The sequence below is a fragment of the Tamandua tetradactyla genome, chromosome 2, assembly GCF_023851605.1.
Source record: "Tamandua tetradactyla isolate mTamTet1 chromosome 2, mTamTet1.pri, whole genome shotgun sequence".
Lineage (NCBI taxonomy): Eukaryota > Metazoa > Chordata > Mammalia > Pilosa > Myrmecophagidae > Tamandua > Tamandua tetradactyla.
This window is the reverse complement of record NC_135328.1, coordinates 37,276,002-37,300,545: the sequence shown is the minus strand read 5'-3', so window position 1 is coordinate 37,300,545 and position 24,544 is coordinate 37,276,002.

Below are 24,544 nucleotides of genomic sequence, written 5' to 3'. Positions count from 1 at the left end.
TCTCTTCTCAAGAATCATCACAATAACCATTACTGCCCCATCTTTTTTTTGTCTTTATCCTTTTTTTCTCCCTTCTAAGGGAGCATTTTAAGATTGTCCAAGAAGTCAAATCCACCCGGGATGTTTCCAGGTATACTTTAATGGTTCTATTGTCTTTTAGGTCCTTGTAAATCTTTCTTATCTTATCCATCTCTCTTTGTATTTCATCAAGGTATCTTTTCATCTTAGCTTTTCTCTCCTCATGGCTTTTTGTTCTAGTTTCATAAAAGCCACTGTCTCCTTCAATTCAGAGGAGGACTCATGTGAGATTCTGAAATGTGCTTCTGGATCCAGAGAAAACTGCATCAGAGGTCTAGTCATCTTTTAAAGTTTTAATGGTATTCTCATTCATTTATTTAGCAATGTATTTTTAGAGCTTCCTAAATCATTTTTTGAAGAATAAAAGACTGTAGCAGGCAGCCCTTATTTACCCAAGCCATTTCATCTCACAGCAGGAAGGCCCCTGTTATTCAGGCCATTTCCCCTTTGAGAAGTCTCCCAGGCCCTGAAGACAACTAAAACTGCACATAGACAGGACACTCTCCGGGAATGGTTGAAACTGCATGCTGGCAGGATAAGAAAAATTCCTGTAGAGATCCCTCCCCTTCTCTACATGGCATGTAGCCAAGTGCTTCCTTTAAAACCCTGTGACAACCCCTGTTGGGGGCTCAGCATTTCAGAGGCTACTCGGTTGAGCCCTATGGCCATAGACTAATAAAACCCACTTCCTGAAACTTCAGAGCCTCGACCCGTTTGTTCTGTTTCTGTGTAACGTTCCTGGAGGCTTGCGGCCTTGTTCCTGGTTTCGCACAAGACAACACTGATTTATTCATCAAATATTTAATGAAGATCATCTGTTCCAAGCACTGCACAGAGTCCTGGAGAGGCCCAGCCATAGCTGCCACTGGTGTTGTCTCTTTAGTATGACTCCCTGTCCTCCTAGCTCTCCAGATGTGTCTCACCCAGGCCAGTCCTAGGGTCCAGCGGGCTTTCATTTTCTAGATGGGATCTGTTGCTGGCTCTTGACACTCTTTAGACACATTGAGCACATTCAAATTACAATCCCCAGAATGCCCTGATCTGATCCTGATGCCTTTCACCTAGCTGCTGGGGGCTAGGATTGCCCACTGGTCCAGAGAAGTTTGAAATTTGTTTCTCATTAGTTCAGATATAAGCCCTGAAAGGGCCTGTCTTCTGCCCTGCTGCAGGCCTCGCTGAGCCCTATGGATGTACCACTGAATCCTGAACAAGACCTAACTGGAGATCAGAGTCTGAATGTTCCAATGATGTAGAGGGAAAGGGCAACATTTGCTGATGCTTCTCAGGTCTGGATTTGCAGGGACAGTTCTCAAGAGATCATTTCTGTTCCTGTCACCTTATGTAAATTGCCTTCATGATGTAGGAGACTTGCCTTACCTGTTAAGAGAGACCCATAAAGAACAGTCGCCCAGATCCTACAATGAGGAAGGGAAACCCAGAACAGCTGGCTCCGAAGTCGAACACGTGAGAAGCCAAAGCATAGCATCTAATAGAGGCAGCTCCTGACAGCCTGGAAGGAGTAGATTGGTGCAGGAACTGGTGGAGGCAAACCAATAATTTACCATGGTGAAAGGTGGCATGACTCACCTGGGTCCCCTGGCAAGTTAATGGTAGAGCTCAGGCTATCTCTCGCAGCATAGCTGTGTCCACTACACCATGACCCCTCCTTTTGTCATGGTGCTCAAGCTCTTATCAGAATAGAACAAGTGGTGGTTTAGGTAAGGCACTGCTTAGGAGAAACAGAGCTTTTGTCAGTAAGAGAAGTAGTTCTTAATATTCTCAGGTCAGTGGGAAGGTACTGAAGTAGCAATGATGGGGAAGATGCCCCATACAAGATGGTTAGGATGCAAAGGAAAGAGTTGACACAGTCCCTGCCTTTAAGGAAAGTACATAAGCTGGAAGAGTAAAAAGGACAAAACAACATGTAAACCAGAAAGCATATATATGCATTTATGCTTTAATTTAAAGGTGTAACAATTCTACATGTTTTAGCAGTGGTTGCTGAGGTATCTATGGGTGAGACTGCATGTCATCAGGGATTTGCTTTCAAATCTTAATACTCAAGCATGGTCTGGACTCCAGAAGCATCAGCTTCAGGAATGCAAATTCTCAGGCCCCAGTGCAGACCTACTGAGTCAGAGTCTGGAATTTAACAAGATCCCCAAGTGATTCTTTAGCCCATTAAATATCTAAGTGCATGGAAGAAGCAGTGATTTAGCAAAGGAAAGAGAGAAAAAAGGAAGGAAGGGAGGGAGGGAGGGAGGGAGGGAGGGAGGGAGGAAGGAAAGAGAGAGAGAGAGAGAGAGAGAAAGAGGGAGGGAGGGAGGGAGGGAGGGAGGGAGAGAGAGAGAGAGAGAGAGAGAGGAGAATGAAGAATGAATAATGAAGAAAAATAGCAAAATATCAACAAATGTTGAATCTGGATGGTGGACATAGGGGAGTTCATTGTAAAAACCTTTTAAATGCACCGATGGATTGACTGAGGAAAGGCAGAGGAAACCAAAGGCCAAGACTCCGAAGGTCACAGCAGGACTTTCAGAGGAGGCTAAGCAGCTCTGGGTCCCAAGTCACAAATGCAAATAGCTGCACTGGCCTTGGGGACATCTTTGGTGCTTTGTCAAGGGGCTGGATTTAGGACACTCAGGATGGTTGGGCCTTCAAGGAGTTGAGAGCACAAGTCAAGCAGGATGAATGAAAAGACCCTCACTGGACATGTCCTGGTGAGATTTCAGCACTCCCGGGATAAAGAGAATACCTTAAAGGCTTCCAGAGAGGAAAAATGCACAACCTACAGAGGTTACCATTCTCCTGGAAACTGTAGGCATGGAGCAAGGCCTCCGTATGAGTTTCCCCTGGCTGCTGAAACAAATCACCCCAAATTCAGTAGCTTTAAAAATCACATGTTTATTCTCTTACAGTTCTAGAGGTCAGAAGTCCCAAATCAAGGTGTCAGCAGGGGCATGCTCCCTCAAGAGGCTCTAGGGGTGAGTCTATTTCCTTGCCCTTTCCAGTTTCTGGAGCAGCGTTCCTTGCATTCCTTAGCTCCAGCCCCCTTCCTCCATCTTCGAAGCCAGCAACACAGCATCTTGCTTCCTTAGTCACATTGTGTTCTTCCTCTGCAGACAAATCTCCCTCTGCCGCCCTCTGATGAGGGTCTTTATGATTACATTTAAAGCCAGTTGGGTAATCCAGGATACTCTCTCTATTTTAAGACCCTTAATTTAATTCCATCTGCCACATACCTTTTGCCATATAAGGAAACATTCACAGCTCCTAGAGATCAGGCCTTGGATCTCTTTGGGGGCTATTATTCAGCCTGCCCCCACTTCCAAGTTCTGAGGGAAAAAATGGTTTTAGCCCAGGATTTTATACAAAGCCAAAAGATCCAACAAAGGTGAGGGAAAAATAAAGATGTTTTACGAGTCTCAAGAACTCAGACCATTTGCCGTCTCTGTGCCCAAATCAAAAAACATATGCATTGAGAAGTTTCCTCAGAATAATAATAAGAAGAAGTCTTAAAGTATTTTAAAGAAACACAGGGAAGAGAAAAAGAGTAGATATTAGGGAACAGTCAGTGGTGGTTATGGCTAAGTTAGGATTGAGGAAACCCAATTACAAAAGGATTCATAGGCTTTTTGAGCAGGCAGAATTTCAAGACACAGGATTCCCTTCTCTTCTCTGCAGATTTAATCAGAACACTTGGTTCTGCAGCAAATACTTCCATAAAGTGTATAAATGATATTTTTATTGAGTTTAAATTTTTAAAATCAACCTATAGAGAAATCAGGAAAGAGCATTATGGTGATGGAGTGAATGTAAATCTTATGAACCTTGACAATGTAAGAATAATTATTCAACAAGAATTGGGGGTGGGAAGGAGACACAGAAAGAAGTGTAAATACCCTTGTTTATTGTTCATAGCAGAAAGCAATACTTACAGTCTAAAAGAAATAAATCAAGAAATAGAAACTTAGTATGGTATTAAAAGTTACAAAACAATCAGTGGAACTAAAATTAATAATATAACTATAAACTTCAGTATGGAAAAGAACAGTGGAAGGCAGTAAAGTGTGCTCAATTCCTCAACTTTCTTAGCAGGCAGGCAACAGATACCATCTAAAGGAATAGAACTATAAATTTTTAGTATAATTTTTGGTAAACATCTATTTTTGCTTGGTGACAAAACCCCTCTTTCCTTGGGGTTACCCATTTGTATGGTTAAGTTGGGGCTGACCTGTCCCTGGGCCCTGTGTGGTGGTCACATGACCCAGCTTGGCCAATCAGAACCTTTCCTGGGACATTTTGGCTGGCACTATTGGGGAAAATACTGACTTTTGGTCAAGGTTGCCAAGCTGGGAGAATGTGACCCTGGGGCCATCTCTGCCCATCCTCCTGCTACTGGGGATGAGTCTGTATACAGTCTGAAGCAGAATCAGAGATGATATCTTTAGTCTCTTCATGTCCCTGAAGTGTGTACTGCCATTTGGATTTCTGTTCTACTACCCAGCAAATTTCCCTTTTGCTTTAAAAAGAAAGAAAGAAAAATGCCCGGGGGAAGCCATTTGGCTCACAGGCTGTGCTAATGGGTGGCTTTGGCCCAGGGAATCTTCCAGGGGAAAGTAGAGTTCACTAGCACCAAAAAGGGGTTAGAGCAGCCCATACACCTGCTCCGAGGCTATGAGGATCAGGCTGTAATTGCCTCCCCAGCAGTGTGGAGTGATGGCCACGAGGGATGCAAATAAAGGTGACCTTTGAACTGCCAGGACCAAGTCCCAATCTCACTATCCAGGAGCTGTGCAACTTGAACAAGATTCTTAACCTCTCTGACCTTAGCTTCCTCATTTCCCAATTTGAGGCAATAATGTCTATCCCATGGGGTTGTTGGGATGGTAAATAGTAGATGAGAGGTACTTTATAAATCATATTGAGTTTTATTATTTTTATTTTTTGCATGGGCAGGCACCAGTAATCGAACTTGGGTCCCCAGCATGGCAGACGAGAACTCTGCCTGCTGAGCCATCATAGCCTACCTGAGTTTTATTTTTAAAAATCATTAGTTCAGTCCCTGGATTAGTCAAACTTGTTCTATTCTCTGACCACAAACTGTGCCCCTAACTTAGCCCAATAACCCCATAAACGCATGCTGTAGTTAAAAGACGGCAAGGGTAAGAGACTGTGAATGATACTGCAGCCTCTTCCAGCTACGGAGGAGAGAAAACCCACCTCCAGGGTCGGCTAGAATGCCTTGGCGTCCCCTTCCTGTCTCTTCCTCACCCTTGGGCCAGTATTTCCAATGCTACTGTGCATTTTTAAATGCCCTCCTCTTGCAGGGGTGAAGGGGATTTTTGTGGGGAATAGGATAGGATTCAGGTAATCTGTGCCTCTGGTTATAGTAAGAAAAACCACCACCAGAGAGCTCATAATGGCTTTGCACTAAAAGAGTGTCATTTTCAAATTATGTGGTGTTGGGTTCTTTTTGTAAACTTTTATGATTATTTTTCTTACCATAAAATAGTATTGTTTCTTGTGATACTGTTTATTGTAAGATAAGTAATATTGTTTATTGCAGAAAACACAGAAAGTTAAAGAAGAAAATAAAAGTCATTCACAATCTCACAATCCAGATTTAAATCCTTCTATCATTTGGGCAGGCTCTCTTCTACTCTGTTTTACAAACATCCCTGAAATCGTATCATATATTGCACCCTGCCTTTTTCATTCAACATTATAATGTGAGCATATTCCCATTTCATTAAAAAAATTTTTTAAATGTTTTGCCAGCATAATACTCCAGGGTACCAAAATCTATTTGATCGATCTCCCATTATTGAACATTTTATTTACTTCTAGATTTTCAGCCTGATTTTTTTCATGTGTTCAGTAAGAGCATTTAACCCATTTGTGTGTGTTGTCCTAACAGATGGGTTTGGCCTTGCAGCTCCCTTGGTTCATACCAAGTGGCCAGTCCCCAAGGCGTGCCAACACCACCCACGTGGGGTAGTCCCCATCCCCAAGGCAGTGCTGCTATCCAGGCATCCCTGCTCTTCCTTGCCTCTGAACCTGACTTCTGGTCATAAAAATTCTCCTTGCCTGATTTCCCCAGTTCTACATCTCTAGAAACAGAAACTGTGATTTCAGTAATGTTTCTTCCAAAAGGCTCCAAGATCCTATGCCAGTAAGTCCCTCCCTCACAGCCCCAGAAGATAAATGTAGTTTTCTAAACCCCAAAAGACAAAATGCTTTACACCCTAACCCCAGAGCACCAGGTGTCTACTGACTCCATGTCTGCATAATTGAGGCTCTCCCAGGGATTGGTTTCACCATACCTTTCTGACCTTTTGTCCTTCCTGCAAAGGGAGGGGGCATGAAGAAGGCAGGTCAAGAAATGGCACTCATATTGGGGAGGGATGGTATCATTCATATATATACTTTTCTCCGATCTGATGCCCCTGTCCAGATGGATGTATCTCCATATTCCATTATTCTAGGGTATAAGTTAGGAAAGAGGAAACCTGGGATGTAGTTGTGGCTCTACCACTAACATGCTGGTGGCACTGGGCAAATGTCTTCCCCTGTCTAGGCTGTATGGCAATCGGGGTGACTAGATGACTTTCAAAGGCCCTTCTGGGTCTGATAGTGGAATCTGAGCCCCATAAATAGTGTAATAAAACAATCTACAATAAAACAAAGTAAAGTAAAGCCAGCCTGGCTTTCAGGGCTTCACTGTGCTCAGGAAGGTGCCCACATCCTATTCCTCAGATGTGTGTCCAGCAGGACTGTAGGGCATGAGGTTCAGCAGGTACCTTGGAGATACGGCTAAAAGTGAGGCCAAAGAGTGAGGGTGAGAGAACAAAAATCTCTGCTTCCTCATATAAACAAAGGGGATAAAGAGTCACAGTACTGCTCTGGGACTCATGTAAGATTAAGGAAATGAAAATGTTTGAAAAAGTTAAGTGCCTCTGTCAGAAAGACACAGGAGCCAGCTGGATGGGGCTACTGCTGGCCATTCAACGTCAATAACACATTGTGATTCACTAAATAAAGCAGAAAAGAGTGGGCCTATAAAGATACAAATAACTAAGTGCATATATTGAAAGTTTGATAAGAAATGGGATATTTGCACAGTTTCAAGCCACCTTTCTACAAAACAATTGTTAATTACCAAAGGAAAAGGGGACAGTTTATAGTTCCCCTAACTGTAAGTTACAGTCACTTACTGACACCACCTTGATCAAGTGATCAAAATGAACTTCACCAGGAACTGAACCTGCTGAAGTCATGTACAACCTGATAGGATGTACTGAGAAGAAAGCAGCGTCACTTTATGATCTTCCTCCCAAGACACAAAACCTGAATCTCATCATGAGGAAACATCAGACAAACCCTAACTGAGGGATATTCTAGAAAATAACTGAGTAAAGGTCATGGACATTGAGGAAAGACTGAGGAAGTATTCCAGAGAATGACACCAGAGACGGAGCGACTAAATGCCACACAGAGGATGCTGATCCCAGATCCTTTTCCTCACCACTGGGACATCTGCTGAAACTTGAATGGGGTCTGAAATTTAGACAGTAGGAATGTACTGCCATAAGTTTCCTGATGTTGATCGTAGTTGTGGCAGGCACCCTCGAAGTCAGCGCCATGGTCACTCCCTGTGCAATCCCCTCCCCCTCAACGAGAATATGGCTAAGTGGTAGAATGTCACTCTTGAGATTAGGTGTTTCGTGGTTTTTTTTTATAACTATCTGAGTATTATTATTTATTTCCTGCCAAAACTTGCATCTATATTTACATTTAAATCTACTGTTTAATGAATTGAACATAATTTGTTTCATAGTATGATTTTAACTATTTCCAACTTGAAAGTGTTTTTTTAAAAAACTAGAGCAGTTGTAGATTTACAGAAAAATCATGCAGAAACTAGGAGTTCCTGTATGCCCCCCAACAAAAAAAAAGCACAATTTTCCTGATTACTAACATTTTGCATTAGTGTGGTAACTTTGTTGCAACTGATGAACTATAATTATAATATATTCTTAACTATAGTCCCTAATTCACATCAGGGTCTACTCTTTGTTTTGCATAGCTTTGTTGTTGCAGTATTTTTTGTTTTTTTTAATTTTCATCATGGTAACATATATGCAACATAAGAAAAATGAAACTAGGTTTTTAAAATACTGGCTTCTATTTCTTCTCTTCCCCTCTCCCTTTCCGCTCCACCCCCATCCCCCACCCCAACCTCTGCCACTGAAATAACTTACACTCATGGAAGCAAGCTACCCTGCTCCCCTATTGTGAGTAATCCTATGGAGAGGCTCTCCTGCCTGGTGATAAACTGAGGCCCACAGCCCAAAAGCCCTCGAGGAACTGAAGCCTGCTAAAAAACACCCGAGCAAACTTGGAAGTGGACCTTGAGACCAAGTCGAATCTTAAGATGGCTGCACCTCATAAGAGACCTTGAGTCCGAGGTATCCAGCTAAGTTTTGCCTGTGAGGCAGTAAATGTTGTTTTAAGGTGCTAAATGTAGGGGCACTTTGCTATTCAGCAATAGACAGCTAATATAGTGGGACAGAGGTTATTTAGGAGAAAGCCCATGTTTGTAGGAAATGCTAGCATATTCAGGTGTGATGGGGCATTATTCTCAAAGTGTTCAGGAATTAAAAGTTCTTTACACTGTTTGAGAAAATTTTCTGTAAGTTTACGGTTGTTTCAAATTTTAGCCTTTATTTTAAAAAGAAGAAATGTGGACACGAGAAGCTTTCCAGGAGGTCGGCACTCAGGATGCAAAGTAGTAAGCACAAGGTGGAATAACACTGTGGTCTCTCTAGGAAATGCAAACCTGACCAAGCCTTGCCCCTCCTTAGCCCCTCCAATGACTTTCTGCTTTCCCCAGTATAAAGCCCGGTCTCCCTAGACTGCCTCTGAGGCTTCCAGAACCTCCCCATACCCATCCTCCAGGAAAGCCGGGGAGGCTCCCAGCTGTGTCTCACACCAGGCCACTCCCTCTAGTCCTTTGCTCCTGACAGGCACACTTTCTAGCAGCGCCCCAGAAGGCCATGCTGCTTCCTCCCACTGTGCTTTGCTCTGCCTGGACTGCCCTGCTCCCTGGCTTTCCTGGACAGTCCTGAAAACCTTCTTAGACTCACCTCAGGCATCTCCTCCAGTACCTCTAGCCCCTCTCCTTCCCCAGTCACAGGACGTCTTCTCCAGCTGACTATAAGCCCAAAGAGGGCTGAGGTTCTATCCAACTCCTTGTGGGCCCACCCTACCCGCCCCCGCCCTGGTACCCCGTGGGAGCTCAGTCCTAGGGCCCAGGTGTCTGACCAGGACATGATAGGGACAGGAGCCCCTCAACCACACCCCACGGGGACCACCCACCCCAAAAGCAGGAGCAGGACAGCCAGGAGTCAGCCTTGGGGGCCGGGGCTCTGACCCCAGAAAAGGCCTTCCTGCCCCAGGCACTGAGACCACAGCAGTGCCTGGAGAAGGCCTTGGGGAATGTCAGACCCCACAGGGGAGCAATTTGTACTTCAAGCCCATTAATGACTCCCTGGAAGGAGAAATTAATTACTGTCTGTCGGAATTAGACTTCTCCCTTCCTTTGAGATGCATCTTCTTTTTATTCTTAATTAATTTTTAGAATTATGTCGTCAGTGAGAAGTCTAATTTATTTTACTTTTAGCATTATTTCTCTGATAAGCAATTTCATTTTATGTCAGGCGCAGGCCTCGGCACCAATTTGTTAGGCTGGTTCTCAGTTGGAGAGGATGAATGAGTGCTGAAAGCGTGAAGTCCCTGGGGCCCCAGCCAGCTGCCCCCTCCCCAGGCCTCAAGTTCCTTACAGAGATATGAGTGCATTGTACTAAACCACCTCTGATGGCTCTTTTGGCCTCTACCTCTTGTTCCATAAACTTATCCCTTTCTCCATGCCAGGATCAATGGAGGGGGTGATGCCGAGGATCCCACTCTTGACCACCCTGATTGCTCACAGGGTGGGAACCTGACTCAAGCCGAGCCAATCAGCATCTTCTGTGGGATTTTCTCACTGCAAGTACAGGGAGAGTGTTTTCCCCTCTGGTTGTGAAGCAGGGAAGATGTAAGCCTGGAAGCTGTTGCAACCATGTTATTTCCCACCCCCTCCTACCCCAACCCCAGCCCACCCAGTCTGCTATAGGGGAGAGGGGGAGGTCCACAGGGCCAAGGAGAAGTGAGAGGTGTGTTCCTAGTGCCAGCCCCTCCCAAGACCCGCTCCACCCCACCCATCCTCGTTGGTTCACAAGACAAATTCTCTTTGTGGTCTCAACTGGTTCAATGGGGTCTCTGTCACTTGCTATCCTAAAGGTTCTGGCTGGTACAGATGGAGAAAAAAGGCTAGGAGAAAACACGAGCTTAGGCAACCCGGAACTGCTTCCAGTCATGTGGCGCTGAGCCTTGTGCACTGTACCCTGTAGGCTAAGAATCGAAAAGGAAGCTGGCACACAGCAGGCATTCTAAAACCCAGAAATGGCTTGACCCTGCCTGCTCACGACCCTTTCCTCTTCCCCACCATGAAACCACTTACAAGAGCCTCCAGGCACAAGCCCTGCCGTCCAGGTTCATGTCCCACACTCTTTCACACATCAGCCTCACCTCATCACTTGACACAATTTTCCTCACCTCCTGGCTCTTGCACATTTGTTCCCTCAGCCAGACCTGCTGCGACTATCACCTGCCTACTCACTGCAGATAGCACCTCCTCTGTAAGGCCCTTCTGGCTTCAGAAAGAGAAAATGACCCATGCCTCTTTGTTGTCAGTCAGCCTACTACCACATCTATCACCTGAGTTGGAATTGCCAGCTTGTGTTGGTACCTCCACTAGACTGCTAGTGAGATCAACAGTGAAGGTGAAAAACAACCTAAATGTCCATGACAGATGAATGGATAAATAAAATGTGGTATATTCATACAATGGAATATTATTGAGCCATACAAAAGAAGTATATGCTGGTACCTGCTCCAAAATGGATGAACCTTGAAAATATTATGCTAAATGAAATAAGCCAGACATCAAAGGACAAATATTGTGTGATTTCTCTTATACGAAATATATAGAATTAGCAAATTAATAGAAATAGAAAGTAGAAGAGAGGTTACCAGGGGCTGGGGGAAGGGGAGAATGGGGAGTTATTATGTAACAAGTACAGAATTACTGTCCTGGATAATGAAAGAGCTTTAGTAATGGAAGAAGGTGTAGTACAACACTGTAAAGGTAATAAATGCAACTGAATTGTACACTTAAAAAGGGTTACAGGGAAGATAGTGGAATAGGAGAGGTAGAGCTAACTTTTCCATGTGGAGTAACTAGAGAAAAGGCAGAAAACTACAGGAATAGTGGTTGTAGGGTAAGAGCGGCCAGAGAGGGACTTCTATATTATATAGGGAGGACCTGGATGAAAAAGCAGAGAAATTATGACTGAAAGGATGGGGTGAGTTTATTCAATTGTGCCTGCACCTGGGGACAGCTGGTAGGTGCTGGATGGAGTGGCTGCGGAGCTGTGCACTTGCACTCCCTTCTCCATAGCAAGCTAGGGAGTCATTCAGTCCAACAGCCGGGAGCTCCCACATGGGAACCAGGAAACCAGAAGACCTGTTATATCCACACAGAGAGACCTTGGGGTGGCTCCCAATGCCTCTAACCTCCAACCCTGAGGCAGGCCTGCTGCAGGTGCCTGGTTCTGGGGGAGAATGGGAGGCACTCCCCTTGGGAGGAGAGCAGATACAGAGCAGAAACAATCTGACAATTGGCCAGACAGACAGACATTCTGGAATAGTGGTTTCTATCCTTTCTCCACAAAGGCCCAGGGCGCTCACTGCGTGCACAGGCAGAGAGGCGGGGACAAGGAAGAGAGCCCCACCACAACGCTAGGAGTTCTTTCCCAACACAGAGGCCCATGGATACACCTGGCCTGGGCCTAATGAGTAGAAGAAAAGCTGGCAGCGGGCTGGGCATGGAGAGTCTCCTAATCCCATACCCTGAGGTCAGTTCACTGGGGAGCCTGGGTATCACCAGACCCATTGTGCCAACAAGCAGATTTTCTACCACGGTGCACAGTGCCCATCCCTAACCCCTGGGGCTGGCAGCTTTCAGCATGCATGGAGACCTGCAGCATTGACCAGACTTTCACCTGGCCTGGAACTTGCCCAGCAGACTGCCACAGTTGAGGAGAGGTGGAATTGAGAGGACGAGGTGGCACAAGAGTACCATCTGCTGGGAAGACATGGACAATGCACTCTGTCAAACTGTTTGCCTAATTTTCAACATATTTACAAATAGACTTACATCTCCCATGGGAAGCTTGGGAATTACTGACAAACCAAGGGCCAAAAGAGACCTTCAACACAAACACAAGCAACTATCAAATCTTAGGTGAGCAAGGGAAATCAACTTTTGAAATAACTTCATCAAGATAATAAAATGCCAAGACACCAGCAGAAAATCGCAAAGTACATGTAGATACAAGAAGATAAGGCCAAGTCAGTGACCAAATTAAAAAGCCACAGGAGACACAGAATTTGAAACAACTAATCAAAGATGCATACATATTCCTTAAATAACTTCAATAGGCTGGCTAAAGACATAAAGGATATCAAGAAGACACTAGAGCTGACCTATCATAACTTGCCAAACTCCAACCAAAACCATTCCTGCCAATCTGAAAGAATACCTCAGGCATTATATAAAAGACTCTACAAAGGTTCCATGCACTAGGGTAACTTCCCAAAATCTGCAACCTCCAGATGAGTCCCTAGACCAGGTAAGTCCTGAAATGCAGAGGAGCCAGTCTCTCAAGAACATCAACTAGTTCCATCCTCCTATCCCATATTATCGACAGCCCATTCCAACATGAAAAAGTTAGAATGGACATAGCCCAAATACCCTAAAAAGTGGGAGAAAGATCAAAGGTGATGGTGGATTTATACAGAGTAGCTCTCATGTTTAACAAATGAGTATGAGTGTTGAATCATTATACTGATACTTCTTTTAGCCTCCAGTACTTTAGGACAGTTAGAAACAAAAACCTAAAATTGTGGAATTGTAACCCATACCAAACTCTGGAATCTTAGGCGAGAAAGGGACAAAGGCTGAGAGAAACTGTTAACAACAGACACATGCACTTTGAAATTTATTGCTTTTATGTATATATGTCATTAAAGAGAAGGAGGAGTGTAACAGAGAAGATAGGATTTAACAAATGAGTATGACTACTGAGTCATTATATTGCTATTTCTGTTGGTCTTCAGTGTCTTAGAGCAGCTAGAAGAAGATAATGAAAAATCATGAACTGTGTCCCATACCAAACTTTAAAATCTGTTCTATAACTACTTGTTAAAATGTACTTGGAAATGTATTGATTTTTGGTATATATTACATTTCACAAAAAAAGTTTAAAAAAAATTAAAACTGAGAAAAGACAGTAGAAGAGCACAAAGAAAAATTTGAAAGAAAAAAATGGAAAAATAGCAGATCTTACAGAAATGAAAGATACCATAGATCAAAATTTAAAATATACTAGACACACACAGCAGATTTGAAGAGGCAGAAGAAAGAATAAGTGAACTAGAGGACAGAACAATTGAATTTGAAGGCACAAAAGAACAAATGGTAAAAAAGAAGGAAACATTTTAATTGGATCTCAGGGAAATGATGGACAATACAAAGCATGCAAATGTAAGAATCACTGCTATCCCAGAAGAAGAGAAGAGTAAAGGGCTAAAATGATTATTTGAGGAGATAATTATGGAAAACTTCCCAACCCTTATAAAAGACATAAATACACAAATAAAAGAAGCTCAACAAACTCTAAATAGAGTAAATCCAAATAGACCCACTCTGAGACACATACTAATCAGACTGTCAAATGCTGAAGAGAAGGAAAGAGTCCTGAGAGCAGCAAGAGAAAAGTGACTCACCATGTACAAAGAAAGCCACATAAGACTAAGTAATGACTACTCAGCAGGCACCAAGAAGGAGAAAGGGCAGTAATATGACATATTTAAGATTCTGAAAAACAAAAATTGCCAACCAAGAATTCTTTATCCAGCAAGTCCTTCAAAAGTGAGGGAGACTAAAATTTTCAGACAAAGGCTGAGAAAATTTGTTATCAAGAGACCTGCCCTGAAAGAGATACTGAAGGGATTCTGTCAGCTGAAAAAAAATACAGGAGGTCTGGAGAAGGGCATAGAACTGAAAGGTTTTAGTAAGGGCTACTTAAAGGATATAAAGAGATGAAAAAGTTTTGACAAATAAAAAACAAAGGTTAGGGTGGGCCACGGTGGCTCAGCAGGTAGAGTTCTCGCCTGTATATATACAGAAATCCTACAACTCAAGAAAAAAGCACAAACAACCCAATTATAAAATCGGCAAAAGATATGATCCGACATTTTACCAAAGAGGAAACACAAATGGCTAAAAATCACATGAAAAGATGTTCATCTTCATTAGTTATTAGGGAAATGCAAATCAAAACCATAATGAGGTATCATCTAACACCTATAAGAATGTCCGCTATAAAACAAACAGGAAATTACAAATGTTGGAGAGGATGTGGAGAAATAGGAACACTTATTCACTGCTGGTGGGAGTGTAAAATGGTACATCCACTGTTCAGCTGTTCCTCAGAAAGCTAAATATCAAGTTGCCCTACAACCTGGCAATTCCACTATTCAGAATATATCCAGAAGATCTGAAAGCATGGGCATGAACAGACATTTAAATACCAGTGTGTATAGTGGCATTATTCACGACTGCCAAAAGATGGAAACAATCCAAGTGCCCATCAACAGATGAGTGGCTGAATAAAATGTGATAAATACATACGATGGAATATTATGCAGCAGTAAGAAAGAATGAGGTCCTGAAGCATGTAACAACATGGATGAACCCTGAGAACATTATGCTGAGTGAAATAAGTCAGACACAAAAGGACAGAATTGCATGATTTCACTAATACGAACCATATAGAAAATATAAATTCAGAGTCTTAAAATATTGAATATAGGGGCCTACAGATAGAAGTTAGAGAAGGGTGAGTGGTTAACTACTATGCACAGAGTAGTTAATGAGGTTGAACTTAAATGTTTGGGAATGGAAAGAGATCATGGTAGCTCATTGTTGGGATTATAAATTACACTGCCATATTGAAGGTGAATTTGATTGAAAGGGGTTGTTTAAAGTCATGTATCTGACCGATTGACATTACAATTAAGTTCATACAAAAACTACTACAAATGTATGATCTTTGTGCAAAGAGTTAATAATAGAGTGGTATATGGGGTAAAATTACATATTACATGCTATGGACTATATTTAACAGTAATATCTTACTAGTACTACACCAATACTAGGGGTAAGTAAATGAAGGGGATAAGGGATACAGGGCATTTGAGGTTTTTTTTTTGTTTGTGAGTGTCTATCTGTTATTTTTCTCTTTGGAGCAATGAAAATTTTCTAAAACTGAGTGTGAAGATGATTGTACTACTAAGTGAGGATACTGTGAGACACTGATTATATACTTTAGATAGAATATATGAATATATCTCAATACAATCTGCAGATTAAACAAATAAATAGAAAGATGTAAATGCTGGAGATGATGTGGAGAGAAAGACATTCTATTCAATGTTGGTAGGGAAGTAGAAAGATGCAGCCCTTCCCTGTGGACCCACCACACGAGGCTAAATATAGAGTTGGCACATGATTATGTAATCCTGTTAATAGGAATATACATGGAAGAACTGAAAGCAGGGACACAAATAGACATTTGCACACTGATGTTTATGGCCACTGGATGGAGGTGGCCAAAAGGTTCATCAACTGAGGAGCAGAAGAACAAACTGCGGTGTATACACAAGATGGAATATGGTGTGGCGACAAAGGAATGGAATGAGATCAATGAATTTAGACAACATTATGTTGAGCGAAATATGCCAGAAATAAACGGACAAATATTCTAGGGCCTCATTTAGAAAATGCTTATAAGAAAATTAGGGCCTAGCTGATCGATCCAAGATGGCGTCTTAGTAAGGTACATGCGTCTTAGTTCCTCCGACTCCAAATCAACTAATAGGTGAACAGAAACAGTACAAAACAACTCCCGGGGCTACAGCAGGGAATGGACACACAGCGTAACCAAGTCTGGGCTGGCTAGTCTGACTGCGAAACTCAGCTGCGGTGAGTGAGATCCCCGAGCGGCGGGCGATTTCCCGAGCAGCCGGCGATTTCCCGAGCAGCCGTCAGCTGCGGTCCGAGCTAATCCCTCCCCCCTTCCGGGGCTGGCTGAGAGACTCGGAGAGACAAGCTTCCCAGCCAAGGCGGCCGGCGCCACACTTTTGCGGGCGGCTTCGAGTCCGCGACTACAAGACTCGGATCAGAGGGCTATCCAAAGTCTGGGCTGGCAAGTCTGATTCCGAGTCTTGGCTGTGGCGAGACCCCCGAGCGGCCGCAGCTGCGGCGGTCCGAGCTAACCCCTTCCTCCTTCCGGGGCTGGCTGAGAGACTCGGAGAGACAAGCTTCCCAGCCAAGGCGGCCGGCGCCACACTTTTGCGGGAGGCTTCGAGTCCGCGACTACAAGTCTCGGATCAGAGGGCTATCCAAAGTCTGGGCTGGCAAGCCTGATTCCGAGTCTTGGCTGCGGCGAGACCCCCGAGCGGCCACAGCTGCGGCGGTCCGAGCTAATCCCTCCCTCCTTCCGGAGCTGGCTGAGAGACTCAGAGAGACAAGCTTCCCAGCCAAGGCGGCCGGCGCCACACTTTTGCGGGCGGCTTCGAGTCCGCGACTACAAGACTCGGATCAGAGGGCTATCCAAAGTCTGGGCTGGCAAGTCTGATTCCGAGTCTTGGCTGCGGCGAGACCCCCGAGCGGCCGCAGCTGCGGCGGTCCGAGCTAACCCCTCCCTCCTTCCGGGGCTGGCTGAGAGACTCGGAGAGACAAGCTTCCCAGCCAAGGCGGCCGGCGCCACACTTTTGCGGGAGGCTTCGAGTCCGCGACTACAAGTCTCGGATCAGAGGGCTATCCAAAGTCTGGGCTGGCAAGTCTGATTCCGAGTCTTGGCTGCGGCGAGACCCCCGAGCGGCCGCAGCTGCGGCGGTCCGAGCTAACCCCTCCCTCCTTCCGGGGCTGGCTGAGAGACTCGGAGAGACAAGCTTCCCAGCCAAGGCGGCCGGCGCCACACTTTTGCGGGAGGCTTCGAGTCCGCGACTACAAGTCTCGGATCAGAGGGCTATCCAAAGTCTGGGCTGGCAAGTCTGATTCCGAGTCTTGGCTGCGGCGAGACCCCCGAGTGGCCGCAGCTGCGGCGGTCCGAGCTAATCCCTCCCTCCTTCCGGGGCTGGCTGAGAGACTCGGAGAGACAAGCTTTCCAGCCAAGGCGGCCGGCGCCACACTTTTGCGGGCGGCTTCGAGTCCGCGACTACAAGTCTCGGATCAGAGGGCTATCCAAAGTCTGGGCTGGCAAGTCTGATTCCGAGTCTTGGCTGCGGCGAGACCCCCGAGCGGCCGCAGCTGCGGCGGTCCGAGCTAATCCCTCCCTCCTTCCCGGGCCGGCTGAGAGTATTGGAGAACTAAGTTCCCCAAGCCGAGGCAGGCGGCGCCCTTCTTTTGCGGGCGGCTTCGAGTCTAGGCTTTAAGTCCGCGGCTACGAGTCCCGGATCAGAGGGCTATCCAAAGTCTGGGCTGGCTAGACTGACTGCGAGACTCGGCTGCAGTGAGACCCCCGAGCGGCGTGCGATCTCCCGATCAGCGGCAGCTGTGGTGGTCCGAGCTACTCCCTCCCCCCTTTCCGGGCCGGCTGAGAGTATTGGAGAAGCAAGTTTCCCAAGCCGAGGCAGGTGGCACCCCTCTTTTGCGGGCGGCTTCGAGTCTCTGCTTCGAGTCCGCGGATACGAGTCTCAGATAGGAGGGCTATCCAAGCCGCGGAAGCCCCCCCCCCACGGAAGGCTTCCTGGTCCGGTGGGGAATCCCCCAGGCCCGCTGCGGCCCGCAACCAGCCACAGGGTCCCCTCAAGCAGCGGCAGCTGACGCCCCCACCACGCGCGGCCCCTGAACCAACGGAGAGATTTGGATCCGAAAGCCCCAGGCCACGGAGATCGGTGACTGGGGGAGACCCATTCCAAACACTTGAGACAAGCGTGTGCCACGTGCGCCACGTACTGGGCAAGATAAGAAAAACAGATCCCAGAGATCTCACAGAAAAATCTTACAACCTTGCTGGGTCCAACACCCAGAGAAATCTGAATAAATGCCCAGATGCCAGCAGCCGAAGATAACTGTCCACGCTCAAAAGATTGAGAATATGGCCCAGTCAAAGGAACAAACCAATAGCTCAAACGAGACACAAGAGCTGAGACAACTAATCCTGAATATACGAACAGAAATGGAAAACCTCTTCAAAAATGAAATCGATAAATTGAGGGAGGACATGAAGAGGACATGGGCTGAACATAAAGAAGAAATAGAAAAACTGAAAAAACAAATCGCAGAACTTATGGAAGTGAAGGATAAAGTAGCAAACATAGAAAAAATAATGGATAGTTACAATGATAGATTTAAAGAGACAGAAGATAGAATTAGTGATTTGGAGGATGGAACATCTGAATTCCAAAAACAAACAGAAACTATAGGGAAAAGAATGGAGAAATTTGAACAGGGTATCAGGGAACTCAAGGACAATATGAACCGCACAAATATACGTGTTGTGGGTGTCCCAGAAGGAGAAGAGAAGGGAAAAGGAGGAGAAAAACTAATGGAAGAAATTTTCACTGAAAATTTCCCAACTCTTATGAAAGACCTAAAATTACAGATACAAGAAGTGCAGCGCACCCCAAAGAGATTAGACCCAAACAGGCGTTCTCCAAGACACTTACTAGTTAGAATGTCAGAGGTCAATGAGAAAGAGAGGATCTTGAAAGCAGCAAGAGAAAAACAATCCATCACATACAAGGGAAACCCAATAAGACTATGTGTAGATTTCTCAGCAGAAACCATGGAAGCTAGAAGACAGTGGGATGATATATTTAAAATACTAAAAGAGAAAAACTGCCAACCAAGACTCCTATATCCAGCAAAATTATCCTTCAAAAATGAGGGAGAAAGTAAAACATTCTCAGACAAAAAGTCACTGAAAGAATTCGTGACCAAGAGACCAGCTCTGCAAGAAATACTAAAGGGAGCATTAGAGTCAGATACAAAAAGACAGAAGAGAGAGATATGGAAAAGAGTGTAGAAAGAAGGAAATCAGATATGATATATATAATACAAAAGGCAAAATATTAGAGGAAAATATTATCCAAACAGTAATAACACTAAATGTCAATGGACTGAATTCCCCAATCAAAAGACATAGATTGGCAGAATGGATTAAAAAACAGGATCCTTCTATATGCTGTCTACAGGAAACACATCTTAGACCCAAAGATAAACATAGATTGAAAGTGAAAGGTTGGGAAAAGATATTTCATGCAAATAACAACCAGAAAAGAGCAGGAGTGGCTATACTAATATCCAACAAATTAGACTTCAAATGTAAAGCAGTTAAAAGAGACAAAGAAGGACACTATCTACTAATAAAAGGAACAATTAAACATGAAGACATAACAATCATAAATATTTACGCACCGAACCAGAATGCCCCAAAATACGTGAGAAATACACTGCAAACACTGAAAAGGGAAATAGACTCATATACCATAATAGTTGGAGACTTCAACTCACCACTCTCATCAAGGGACAGAACATCTAGACAGAAGACCAACAAAGAAATAGAGAATCTGAATATTACTATAAATGAACTAGACTTAATAGACATTTATAGGACATTACATCCCACAACAGCAGGATACACCTTTTTCTCAAGTGCTCATGGATCATTCTCAAAAATAGACCATATGCTGGGTCACAAAGCAAGTCTTAACAAATTTAAAAAGATTGAAATCATACACAACACTTTCTCGGACCATAAAGGAATGATGTTGGAAATCAATAATAGGCAGAGTGCCAGAAAATTCACAAATACGTGGAGGCTCAACAACACACTCCTAAACAACGAGTGGGTCAAAGAAGAAATTGCTAGAGAAATTAGCAAATACCTCGAGGCGAATGAAAATGAAAACACAACATATCAAAACTTATGGGACGCAGCAAAGGCAGTGCTAAGAGGGAAACTTATTGCTCTAAATGCCTATATCAGAAAAGAAGAAAAGGCAAAAATTCAGGAATTAACTATCCATTTGGAAGAACTGGAGAAAGAACAGCAAGCTAACCCCAAAGCAAGCAAAAGGAAAGAAATAACAAAGATTAGAGCACAAATAAATGAAATTGAAAACATGAAAACAATAGAGAAAATCAATAAGGCCAGAAGTTGGTTCTATGAGAAAATCAATAAGATTGATGGGCCCTTAGCAAGATTGACAAAAAGAAGAAGAGAGAGGATGCAAATAAATAAGATCAGAAATGGAAGAGGAGACATAACTACTGACCTCACAGAAATAAAGGAGGTAATAACAGGATACTATGAACAACTTTACGCTAATAAATACAACAATTTAGAGGAAATGGACGGGTTCCTGGAAAGACATGAACAACCAACTTTGACTCAAGAAGAGATAGATGATCTCAACAAACCAATCACAAGTAAAGAAATCGAAGCAGTCATTCAAAAGCTTCCTAAAAAGAAAAGTCCAGGACCAGACGGCTTCACATGTGAATTCTATCAAACATTCCAGAAAGAATTAGTACCAACTCTCCTCAAACTCTTCAAAAAAATCAAAGTGGAGGGAAAACTACCTAACTCATTCTATGAAGTCAACATTACCCTCATACCAAAACCAGGCAAAGATATTACAAGAAAAGAAAACTACAGGCCGATCTCTCTAATGAATATTGATGCAAAAATCCTCAATAAAATTCTAGCAAATCGTATCCAACAACATATTAAAAGAATTATTCATCATGACCAAGTAGGATTCATCCCAGGTATGCAAGGATGGTTCAACATAAGAAAATCAATTAATGTAATACACCATATCAACAAATTAAAGCAGAAAAATCACATGATCATCTCAATTGATGCAGAGAAGGCATTTGACAAGATTCAACATCCTTTCCTGTTGAAAACACTTCAAAGGATAGGAATACAAGGGAACTTCCTTAAAATGATAGAGGGAATATATGAAAAACCCACAGCTAATATCATCCTCAATGGGGAAAAATTGAAAACGTTCCCCCTAAGATCAGGAACAAGACAAGGATGTCCACTATCACCACTATTATTCAACCTTGTGTTGGAGGTTCTAGCCAGAGCAATTAGACAAGAAAAAGAAATACAAGGCATCAAAATTGGAAAGGAAGAAGTAAAACTATCACTGTTTGCAGACGATATGATACTATACGTCGAAAATCCGGAAAAATCCACAACAAAACTACTAGAACTAATAAATGAGTACAGCAAAGTAATAGGTTACAAGATCAACATTCAAAAATCTGTAGCATTTCTATACACTAGCAATGAACAAGTGGAGGGGGAAATCAAGAAACGAATCCCATTTACAATTGCAACTAAAAGAATAAAATACCTAGGAATAAATTTAACGAAAGAGACAAAAGACCTATACAAAGAAAACTACAAAAAACTGCTAAAAGAAATCACAGAAGACCTAAACAGATGGAAGGGCATACCGTGTTCATGGATTGGAAGACTAAATATAGTTAAGATGTCAATCCTACCTAAATTGATTTACAGATTCAATGCAATACCAATCAAAATTCCAACAACTTATTTTTCAGAAATAGAAAAACCAATAAGCAAATTTATCTGGAAAGGCAGGGTGCCCCAAATTGCTAAAAACATCTTGAGGAAAAAAAACGAAGCTGGAGGTCTTGCGCTGCCAGACTTTAAGGCATATTATGAAGCCACAGTGGTCAAAACAGCATGGTATTGGCATAAAGATAGATATATCGACCAATGGAATCGAATAGAGTGCTCAGATATAGACCCTCTCATCTATGGTCATTTGATCTTTGATAAGGGAGTCAAGCCAACTCACCTGGGACAGAACAGTCTCTTCAATAAATGGTGCCTAGAGAACTGGATATCCATATGCAAAAGAATGAAAGAAGACCCATATCTCACACCCTATACAAAAGTTAACTCAAAATGGATCAAAGATCTAAACATTAGGTCTAAGACTATAGAACAGTTAGAGGAAAATGTAGGGAGATATCTTATGAATCTTACAATTGGAGGCGGTTTTATGGACCTTACACCTAAAGCAAGAGCACTGAAGAAGGAAATAAATAAATGGGAACTCCTCAAAATTAAACACTTTTGTGCATCAAAGAACTTCATCAAGAAAGTAGAAAGACAGCCTACACAATAGGAATCAATATTTGGAAACGACATATCAGATAAAGGTCTAGTATCCAGAATTTATAATGAGATTGTTCAACTCAACAACAAAAAGATAGCCAACCCAATTACAAAATGGGAAAAAGACTTGAATAGACACCTCTCAGAGGAGGAAATACAAATGGCCAAAAGACACATGAAGAGATGCTCAATGTCCCTGGCCATTAGAGAAATGCAAATCAAAACCACAATGAGATATCATCTCACACCCACCAGAATGGCCATTATCAACAAAACAGAAAATGACAAGTGCTGGAGAGGATGCGGAGAAAGAGGCACACTTATCCACTGTTGGTGGGAATGTCAAATGGTGCAACCACTGTGGAAAGCAGTTTGGCGGTTCCTCAAAAAGCTGAATATAGAATTGCCATACGATCCAGCAATACCATTGCTGGGAATCTACTCAAAGGAATTAAGGGCAAAAACTCAAACAGATATTTGCACACCAATGTTTATAGCAGCGTTATTTACAATTGCAAAGAGATGGAAACAGCCAAAATGTCCATCAACAGACGAGTGGCTAAACAAACTGTGGTATATACATACGATGGAATATTATGCAGCGTTAAGACAGGATAAACTTATGAAGCATGTAATAACATGGATGGACCTAGAAAACATTATGCTGAGTGAGTCTAGCCAAAAGCTAAAAGACAAATACTGTATGGTCCCAATGATGTGAATCGACACTCGAGAATAAACTTGGAATATGTCATTGGTAACAGAGTTCAGCAGGAGTTAGAAACAGGGTAAGATAATGGGTAATCGGAGCTGATGGAATACAGACGGTGCAATAGGACTAGATACAAAAACTCAAAAATGGACAGCACAATAATACCTAATTGTAAAGTAATCATGTTAAAATACTGAATGAAGCTGCATCCGAGCTATAGGTTTTTGTTTTGTTTTGTTTTGTTTGTTTTGTTCTTATTATTATTACTTTTATTTTTTTTCTCTATATTAACATTCTATATCTTTTTCTGTTATAATGCTAGCTCTTCTAAACCGATGCAAATGTACTAAGAAACGATGATCATGCATCTATGTGATGATGTTAAGAATTACTGATTGCATATGTAGAATGGTATGACGTCTAAAAAAAAAAAAAATGGTCAGCACAATACTGCCTAATTGTAATGTAATTATCTTGGAACGCTGAATGAAGCTGCATCTGATCTATAGTTTTTTTTTGTTTGTTTGTTTTGTTTTTTTTTCTCTTATATATTTTTGTACTTTTTATTTTTATTTGTGTTTTCTCTCTGTGTTATCACTTTATTTCTTTTTCTGTTGTAGTGCTATTTCTTTCTCTAAATCGATGCATATGTACTGAGAAATGATGACCATACACCTATGTGATGATATTAAGAATTACTGATTGCATATGTAGAATGGATTGATTTCTATTGTTGTGTTAGTTAATTTTTTTAATTAATAAAAAAATAAATAAATAAAAAAAATAAAATAAAAAAAATAAAAAAAAAAGAAAATTAGGGCCTAGATTGTAAGCTCTTACTAGCAATAATATTTAATCCTATGTTTTGTTATTTCTAAATTCTAAGATGTTATGCTTTATGTGTATAACCTGTTTTTCCCCGAACTTTGAGTATCTGTTAAGACTCAGATTTAGAGTTCTGAAGCTCTGAAAGTCAGCATTGTTCCACACGGCAACTATTAAAGAAGCTGGAAAAGACATCAGACTTGAATTAGAGATACGAATGAAGCTGACCTGGTTAAGATTAAGGCAAATCAGAATACAAGATAAAGGATGATATTGTCTGCATTTAAAATCTTCAACTTCTGCAAGAGACCAAAGGAAGAGATATTTATTTTGTCCAAAATTTAAATTTTCTGCAGCACACTATCTAACTTAACTTGTCTGGTCAGATTATTTAAACATTCTAAATACACAGAGCCTAGAGTAGGGAATGAGCTCTTGTTATTCTATATAGCTTAGTGTAATACCCTGATACATTCCAGAGTATTTGGGACAGAAAATTTCAAAAGTACTTGCAAAATCCCTTGAG